Genomic DNA, 9,692 nt, shown 5'->3' on the forward strand with positions numbered 1-9,692 from the left:
TTGTACATTATATTCTTGAGTAATCTACATGCATCCTTCCAGACATATTCGTATGAAATGGGGGTCAAGAAAAATAATACAGGACATTAACTGCATGTACTTTCGATATTGTGAGTTAACAACAACAGTACAAAGATACATTATAGTCAAGACATTGACCACTTTATTCACAGGACAGCATGATGCATCCATGCTCTCTGTAATGTTGTACGTCTTTCAAAGAGTACCATTATGCCAGTTTAAAGGAGGGCAGGGGGAGCTAGTATCTCTCAGTCACCAGTCATACTCTTCCCATAGTCCTCGTGTGGATGTCTTGCCTTGAGTCTGACTAGTGAGACTGGTCATCAAAGCTCCCTGGAGATGAACACACGTGTCTATCTCCTCTGTGCTGTCCTCCCCGTGAGTCTGAGGGCAGTCTGCCTGTATCCCAGACTACTGTTGATCAACAGGTGAACCATGTCATGGTCCTTGTGGCCCAGGACCCTGGGCAGGAAGAGGGAGGCCTTCTTTGTCTTTCGGGTATTCCGTCCCCACATTGGCTGGCCCTTTCCATTGATTGACACATACCACAGCCTCTCAGCTCTCGCCCTTCGCCTGCTGCTGCTTCCCGTTGAGGTGGAGTGTGGGGTTGTCGGGTAGTGGCGGGAGGCGTAGGTGTTGTAGCCTAACTCATGGATCCGCTCCATGAACTCACACTCCTGGTTGAAGGCAGCCTGAGAACAAATGTATTTAGTTGAAACCAAATGCATTACAATGAAAGTTTTTCCAAATGTAAGACTATGCTCAATGGAAATGAGACTGTTTATGAATGGTAGTCAATTATCCAATTATTCGAGAGAGAGAGAGAGAGTATATATATATTCTATATACAGTGTTGTTACAACACTGTATATATACATAATATGACATTTGAAATGTCGTTATTGTTTTGGAACTTCTGAGTGTAATGTTTACTGTTAATTTTTATTGGTTATTTCACTTTTGTTGACTATCTACTTAACTTGCTTTGGCAGTGTTAACATACGTTTCTCATGCCAATAAAGCCCTAAATTGAAATTGAAATTGAGAGAGAGAGAGAGAGAGAGAGAGAGAGAGAGAGAGAGAGAGAGAGAGAGAGAGAGAGAAAGAGAGAGAGAGAGAGAGAGAGAGAGAGAGAGAGAGAGAGAGAGAGAGAGAGAGAGAGAGAAAGAAAGAAAGAAAGAAAGAAAGAAAGAAAGAAAGAAAGAAAGAAAGAAAGAAAGAAAGAAAGAAAGAAAGAAAGAAAGAAAGAAAGAAAGAAAGAAAGACAGACAGACAGACAGACAGACGGACAGACAGAAGGACAGACAGAAGAACAGAGGGACAGAGAAAGATCTCAGAGATCATGTCTCATTTACAGATGCATGTAGTCGTCCTTTTTCGTTCATGGCCAGATATCTCCCAGAGAACAGTCCTTTAATAACCACCACTCCCACATCCACTGCTGTGATCTCCAATATACCTGAATGGGAAAACAATATAGCCAATAAAAAACGTTCATTCATTCTCATTTCATGCAATGACAAGTGTTACTTGTGTCAGTGTAATAACAATGTTATTATAATGTCGATACACTACTGTTGTGTTGGATGCAACAATAAAGTTGTATGGATTTTAGTTAGACTTCAGTAACACTTTACATCATCAGCTAGTCTTCTGATCACTCCAATGTAGCCTACCAAATGACCAGTAGTAGGAACGACCCCACAATAATGCACGCAACTTGTAAGAAGTAAAACAGAGCTCTGTTTTAACTGAGAAATCATGAACGTCTACTTTAAAACTATTTACAATCATGTGTACCGTAGGACTATTCTTGTTAGGCTTTAGCCCATATAATGGCTGAACATAAACTTTTATATATGCATAGCACATAACAAGGCAGAAATAAAAGCGTATGTTATACTGTACTCACTGAAAGGGTTATGCTCCTCCAGGGTCCCGTCTATTTTCCCATTGGGATGTATTTGTAAGTGATATTTTGTGGCACAGTACAGCTTTCTGTGTCTCGGTGCTCCCCCAAGGTGCTCATACACTCCTCCGCGCCCCGCAGCATCCCTGCGCTGCCTCGGGTCAAAGCTCTGCGCACCGACACTCTGCGGAGTAGATGTCCTTACCGCCAAAGAAGAACGAGGCTTTTCGTGACTGGGGTGTAATACATTCACCAATAGCAAGACCAGAATTATAACCATTGTGGCATGGCCGAAAATAGTATATCAGTCCTTTTCCATGAGTGACAGAAACGGACTCAATAGTTTCCATCGAATTCTTAGGAAGTCCATTAGTCCAGCCCGATAAAATGGATCCACTTTAGATATCTTTGTTTTGCCAACGGTAACTCGCTTTCAGACAACTTGATTTTGAAATCGTCATGGAAAATAGACGAGCACAGCATGAAGATGTCCAAGTTGCGCGCAAAATAAAAGAGCACTCATTCATTCGATAGCCCCATTGCGGCGAGTGTGAGCTAGGAGAGTGCAGTAGGTATGGATGGATAAAACATGACATTACACACAGAGGCTCATTGCTGAAAGCCGCATCACAAAGGGCAAGCCAGCCATCTGAGGACAGAGCGTTCCTCTCAGCTTTACTTTTGATGGATCCAAAAGGCCAATTAGACATTCCAAAATTATAGCCTACAGCATGGGTTTCAACACCAGCATTCCCCTGGTCAATTCAAACTCCCAACTCTTGCCCACTTGGTGGAAAGATGCTAAAACGAAGACATCGGTGGTGAAAATGGCAGAAATTGTTTCACATTCGAAACAGCTGGACACCATAATGTTATTTTGAGGGCAGACATAGTGATCAAAATATATACATCTTGTTTCAAGTATTCCCACAAATAATATATTGGCTACACCCCTGTCAAGACATTGGTACATGTTATGGTTGTTTTGCAGTGTCAAAATAAATGTGAAGGAATAACCCATTTCTATTTAGAAGAGATGGAGGTATGGAGTAGGTTTATGGGAGAAAGACTGCAAGTTGAAAGGACGTCACGCTGCTTGCTTATCGGGTACAGGCTCATATTGAGGCTCGAACACAGGACGTCTGCCTCGCAAACACAAGTGACTGCCCTCCAGGAGCGTCTTACCCAGTCACGCCGCCGAAAAGCTAGTGGAGTAACTTTAGGTTGAGGAGTGAGTTTCACAGAGCCCCATCTGCTACACAAGCCAGTATTACCATGAGTGTCTGCAGGAGGCAGCACATGGTCAGCTGCAGAGAAACACCCCTGGAGCAGGTTAAGTGCCTTGCTTAAGGGCACATGACAGTAGGTGGCATCTGATATACTAATGCCAGATATGATCAGATTTATGCTGATGGTAGTTTCAGTTACCAGCTCACGCCAACCAGATTTATCCAGTCAGCCCTGGGATTTGAACCAGCAACCCCCTGGTTACTGGCCTGCTTCTTTGGCCTCAAGGCTCATTTTTACTGTCTATTCACCTCACTTGGATGCTACACAGAAGATTGGTACTCCATGTTCCCACCATTCTTTACCACACTCTCATAGTTCACTGTAAAACATTGAAGTTTGCTGAAGCCCAGAGTTTAACCCACAAATTACTCATGCTTAAATTGCTTAGATCTTGACAGCGTTATGGTTACAGCCTTGATAATTAGCACTCCATCATTAAGCTACATATCTATCATGCCTTGGCATTGTGTGAGTGCGGAGCGCTTGCTCATGAAGCCATAGACCCATGGTATACTGCACAGAGCGTACTCATGGGACCGTGTCGATCATTTGTCCTGCCCTTTATATATGCCTGTTGGCCACACAGTTTACCAGGAAAATCTACAGATGTAGGATCTTAATTTAATCATTCTTTCGATGATGAATATTTTCCTGCACAGCAGGAAATGCTAACTTGTAGAGTATTCAAGTTTTAAAAAGGCTTCCAAAGTTTGTAATTTCCACTTAAAAATGTCAGACTTGATTTGCCCTAACGTAAAAATGTATCAACCCCTATAAAAATATCCATGATTTATAATCCACATAATAATGTACATTTCCTGTTTGCTGCAAGATTGTAAGGTTGTAAGTCTGTAAGGTTGTAAGGCTGTAAGGCTGTAAGGTAAGGTTGTAAGGTTGTAAAGCTGTAAGGTTGTTAGGTTGTGAGGTTGTAGAGTTGTAAGGCTGTATAGTTGTAAAGCTGTAGCGTTGTAAGGATATAGAGTTGTAAGGCCATAGAGTTGTAAGACTGTACATTTGTAAGGCTGTAAGGTTTAAGGCTGTAAGTCTGTAGAGTTTTAAGACTGTACGGCTGTAAGGTAAGGTTGTAAGGCTGTTGAGTTGTAAGTCTCTGTAAGGCTGTAAGGTTGTAAGGTTGTGAGGTTGTAAGGTTGTAAGGTTGTAAGGCTGTAGAGTTGTAAGGCTGTAAGGTTTAAGGCTGCAAGGCTGTAGAGTTGTAAGGCTGTAAGGCTGTAAGGTTGTATGGCTGTGGAGTTGTAAGACTGTAAAGTTGTAAGGTTGTAAGTCTGTAAGGTTGTAAGGCTGTAAGGTAAGGTTGTAAGGTTGTAAAGCTGTAAGGCTGTAAGGTTGTAAGGCTGTAGAGTTGTAAGGCTGTAAGGCTGTAAGGATGTGGAGTTGTAAGGCTGTAAACCTGTAAGGCTGTAGGGTTGTAAGGCTGTAAGTTTGTAAGACTGTAGAGCTGGAAGGCTGTAGAGTTGTTAGGCTGTAGAGTTGTAAGGCTGTAAGGATGTAGAGTTGTAAGGCTGTAAGGTCGTAAGGCTGTAGAGCTGTATGGCTATAGAGTTGTAAGGTTGTAGAGTTGTAAGGTTGTTAGGTTGTAAGGTTGTAAGTCTGTAAGTCTTTAAGGCTGTACGATTATAAGACTGTAAGGTAAGGATGTACGTTTGTGAGGCTGTAAGGTTGTAAGGTTGTAAGGCTGTAGAGTTGTAAGGCTGTAAGGCTGTAAGACTGTAGAGTTGTAAGGCTGTAAGGTTTAAGGCTGTAAGGCTGTAAGACTGTAGAGTTGTAAGGCTGTAAGGCTGTAAGGCTGTAAGGTCGTAAGGATGTAAGGCTGTAGAGTTGCTAGGCTGTAGAGTTGTAAGGCTGTAATGTTGTACGACTGTAGAGTTGTAAGGCTGTATGGATGTAGAGTTGTAAGGCTGTAAGGCTGTAAGGTCGTAAGGCTGTAGAGTTGTATTGCTGTAGAGTTGTAAGGTTGTAGAGTTGTAAGGTTGTAAGGTTGTAAGACTGTAAGGTAAGGTTGTACGTTTGTGAGGCTGTAAGGTTGTGAGGTTGTAAGGCTGTAGAGTTGTAAGGCTGTAAGGTTTAAGGCTGTAAGGCTGTAGAGTTGTATGGCTGTAAGGTTGTAGGGTTGTAAGGCTGTAACGCTGTAAGGTAAGGTTGTATGTTTGTAAGGCTGTAGAGTTGTAAGACTGTAAGGTTGTAAGGTTGTAAGATTGTAAGGCTGTAGAGATGTTAGGCTGTAGAGTTGTAAGGCTGTAAGGTTGTACGACTGTAGAGTTGTAAGGCTGTAAGGCTGTAAGGTAAGGTTGTAAGTTTGTGAGGCTGTAAGGTTGTGAGGTTGTAAGGCTGTAGAGTTGTAAGGCTGTAATGTTTAAGGCTGTAAGGCTGTAGAGTTGTATGGCTGTAAGGTTGTAGGGTTGTAAGGCTGTAACGCTATAAGGTAAGGTTGTACGTTTGTAAGGCTGTAGAGTTGTACGACTGTAAGGTTGTAAGGTTGTACGATTGTAAGGCTGTAGAGTTGTTAGGCTGTAGAGTTGTAAGGCTGTAAGGTTGTACGACTGTAGAGTTGTAAGGCTGTAAGGCTGTAAGGGTGTAGAGTTATAAGGCTGTAAGGTCGTAAGGCTGTAGAGTTGTAAGTGGTTCTCTGTAGCTCAGCTGGTAGAGCACGGCGCTTGTAATGCCAAGGTAGTGGGTTCGATCCCCGGGACCACCCATACACAAAAAAATGTATACACGTATGACTGTAAGCCGCTTTGGATAAAAGCGTCTGCTAAATGGCATATTATTATATTATTGTAAGGCTGTAGAGTTGTAAGATTGTAGATTTGTAAGGTTGTAGAGTTGTAAGTCTGTAGAGTTGCATGACTGTAAGGTTGTAAAACTGTTGAGTTGTTAGGCTGTAAGGCTGCAAGGATGTGGAGTTGTAAGGATGTAAGGCTGTAGAGTTGTAAGGCTGTAATGTTGTACGACTGTAGAGTTGTAAGGCTGTAAGGATGTAGAGTTGTAAGGCTGTAAGGTCGTAAGGCTGTAGAGTTGTATCGCTGTAAGGATGTGGAGTTGTAAGGCTGTAAGGCTGTAAGTTTGTAAGACTGTAGAGTTGTAAGGCTGTAAACCTGTAAGGCTGTAAGGATGTAGAGTTGTAAGGCTGTAAGGTCGTAAGGCTGTAGAGTTGTATGGCTATAGAGTTGTAAGGTTGTAGAGTTGTTAGGTTGTTAGGTTGTAAGGTTGTAAGTCTGTAAGTCGTTAAGGCTGTAAGATTGTAAGACTGTAAGGTAAGGATGTACGTTTGTGAGGCTGTAAGGCTGTATTGTTGTACGACTGTAGAGTTGTAAGGCTGTAAGGATGTAGAGTTGTAAGGCTGTAAGGCTGTAAGGTCGTAAGGTTGTAGAGTTGTATTGCTGTAAGGCTGTAAGGATGTGGAGTTGTAAGGTTGTAGAGTTGTAAGTCTGTAGAGTTGCATGACTGTAAGGTTGTAAAACTGTAGAGTTGTAAGGCTGTAAGTCTGTAAGGATGTGGAGTTGTAAGGATGTAAGGCTGTAGAGTTGTTAGGCTATAGAGTTGTAAGGCTGTAATGTTGTACGACTGTAGAGTTGTAAGGCTGTAAGGATGTAGAGTTGTAAGGCTGTAAGGCTGTAAAGTCGTAAGGCTGTAGAGTTGTATTGCTGTAGAGTTGTAAGGTTGTAAGGTTGTAAGTCTGTAAGTCTTTAAGGCTGTAAGATTGAAAGACTGTAAGGTAGGGTTGTACGTTTCTGAGGCTGTAAGGCTGTGTGGTTGTAAGTCTGTAGAGTTGTAAGGCTGTAAGTTTTAAGGCTGTAAGGCTGTAGAGTTGTAAGGTTGTAAGGTTGAAGGGATGTAAGGCTGTAACGCTGTAAGGTAAGTTTGTAAGGCTGTAGAATTGTAGACTGTAACGTTGTTAGGTTGTAAGGTTGTAAGGCTGTAGAGTTGTTAGGCTGTAGAGTTGTAAGGCTGTAAGGCTGTAAGGGTGTAGAGTTGTAAGGCTGTAAGGTTGTAGGGCTGTAGAGTTTTATGGCTATAGAGTTGTAAGGTTGTATGGCTGTACGTTTGTACGACTGTTCAGTTGTAAGGCTGTAAAGCTGTAAGGGTGTAGAGTTGTAAGGTTGTAACACTGTAGAGTTGTAAGGCTGTAAGGCTGTAAGGTCGTAAGGTTGTACGATTGTAAGGCTGTAGTGTTGTTAGGCTGTAGAGTTGTAAGGCTGTAAGGTTGTACGACTGTAGATTTGTAAGGCTGTAAGGCTGTAAGGCTGTAAGGGTGTAGAGTTGTAAGGCTGTAAGGTCGTAAGGCTGTAGAGTTGTAAGACCGTAAGGTTGTAAGGCTGTAGAGTTGTAAGGTTGTAGAGTTGTAAGGTTGTAGGGTTGTAAGGCTGTACATTTGTAAGACTGTAGCGTTGGAAGGCTGTAGAGTTGGAAGGCTGTAAGATTGTAAAGATGTAGAGTTGTAAGACTGTAAGGTTGTAAGGTTGTAGAGTTGCTAGGCTGTAGAGTTGTAAGGCTCTAATGTTGTAAAACTGTAGAGTTGTAAGGCTGTAAGTCTGTAAGGATGTGGAGTTGTAAGGCTGTAATGTTGTAAGGTTGTAAGGTTGTAAGGCTGTAGAGTTGTTAGGCTGTAGAGTTGTAAGGCTGTAAGGTTGTATGACTGTAGAGTTGCAAGGCTGTAAGGCTGTAAGGGTGTAGAGTTGTAAGGCTGTAAGGTCGCAGGGCTGTAGAGTTTTATGGCTATAGAGTTGTAAGGTTGTATGGCTGTAAGTTTGTATGACTGTAGAGTTGTAAGGCTGTGAAGCTGTAAGGGTGTAGAGTTGTAAGGTTGTAACACTGTAGAGTTGTAAGGCTGTAAGGCTGTAAGGTCGTAAGGTTGTAAGGTTGTAAGATTGTAAGGCTGTAGTGTTGTAAGGCTGTAAGGTTGTACGACTGTAGAGTTGAAAGGCTGTAAGGCTGTAAGGGTGTAGAGTTGTAAGGCTGTAAGGTCGTAAGGCTGTAGAGTTGTAAGACCGTAAGGCTGTAAGGTTGTAAGGCTGTAGAGTTGTAAGGTTGTAGGGTTGTAAGGCTGTAAGTTTGTAAGACTGTAGAGTTGGAAGGCTGTAAGGCTGTAAAGATGTAGAGTTGTAAGGCTGTAAACCTGTAAGGCTGTACGGTTGTAAGGCTGTAGAGTTGTAAGGCTGTAGGGTTGTAAGGCTGTAAGTTTGTAAGACTGTAGAGTTGGAAGGCTGTAAGGCTGTAAAGATGTAGATTTGTAAGACTGTAAGTTTATAAGGCTGTAGGGTTGCTAGTCTGTAGAGTTGTAAGGCTGTAGAGTTTTTAGGCTGTAGAGTTGTAAGGTTGTAAGGTTGTAAGGCTGTAAGTTTGTAAGGTTGTAATTTTGTAGAGTTGTAAGACTGTAAGATTGTAAGGTTGTAAGTCTGTAAGACTGTAAGGCTGTAAGGTTGTAAGGCTATGGAGTTGTAAGGCTGTAGAGTTGTAAGGCTGTAGAGTTGTAAGGTTGTAGAGTTGTAAGTGTAGAGTTGCATGACTGTAAGGTTGTAAAACTGTAGAGTTGTAAGTCTGTAGAGTTGCATGACCGTAAGGTTGTAAAAGTGTAGAGTTGTAAGGCTGTAAACCTGTAAGACTGCAAGGTTGTAAGGCTGTAGAGTTGTAAGGCTGTAGGGTTATAAGGCTGTAAGTTTGTCAGACTGTAGAGTTGGAAGGCTGTAGAGTTGGAAGGCTGTAAGTCTGTAAAAATGTAGAGTTGTAAGACTGTAAGGTTGTAAGGCTGTAGAGTTGTTATGCTGTAGAGTTGTAAGGCTGTAGAGTTGTAAGGTTGTAGAGTTGTAAGTGTAGAGTTGCATGACTGTAAGGTTGTAAAACTGTAGAGTTGTAAGTCTGTAGAGTTGCATGACTGTAAGGTTGTAAAAGTGTAGAGTTGTAAGGCTGTAAACCTGTAAGACTGCAAGGTTGTAAGGCTGTAGAGTTGTAAGGCTGCAAGGTTGTAAGGCTGTAGAGTTGTAAGGCTGTAGGGTTATAAGGCTGTAAGTTTGTCAGACTGTAGAGTTGGAAGGCTGTAGAGTTGTAAGGCTGTAAGGCTGTAAAAATGTAGAGTTGTAAGACTGTAAGGTTGTAAGGCTGTAGAGTTGTTATGCTGTAGAGTTGTAAGGCTGTAATGTTGTATGACTATAGAGTTGTAAGGCTGTAAGGATGTAGAGTTGTAAGGCTGTAAGGTTGTAGCGTTGTAATGCTGTAACGCTGTAAGGTAAGGTTGTAAGGTTGTAAGGCTGTATGTTGTAAAGTTTTCAGGCTGCAAGGTTGTAAGGTTGTAAGACTCTAGAGTTGTAAGGCTGTAAGGCTTTAAGGTTGGAAGACTTTACATTTGTAAAAGGCTCTGAATGGTCAATCCAACGTCTGCATTGGCTATAAAGCATTTACTGCGATGCGGCCTCTGCAGAAGTCAGAGCAAACATACTTTTTGCACTTCACGGAGCAG

The 9,692-nt window shown here is 42.1% G+C and overlaps 1 pseudogene across 1 annotated transcript; it reads right to left on the reverse strand.

Moving 5' to 3' along the window:
- Window positions 1–328: 328 nt before the first annotated feature.
- Window positions 329–2,210, reverse strand: LOC311134855 (fibroblast growth factor 3-like; annotated as a pseudogene). Its single transcript has 3 exons — window positions 1,934–2,210; window positions 1,377–1,480; window positions 329–713 (listed from the first exon to the last, which is right to left on the reverse strand). The product of its transcript is annotated as a fibroblast growth factor 3-like (transcript).
- Window positions 2,211–9,692: the final 7,482 nt, after the last annotated feature.

Source organism: Coregonus lavaretus (genome assembly GCF_964263955.1).
Source record: "Coregonus lavaretus genome assembly, chromosome: 9".
Taxonomy (NCBI): Eukaryota; Metazoa; Chordata; class Actinopteri; order Salmoniformes; family Salmonidae; genus Coregonus; species Coregonus lavaretus.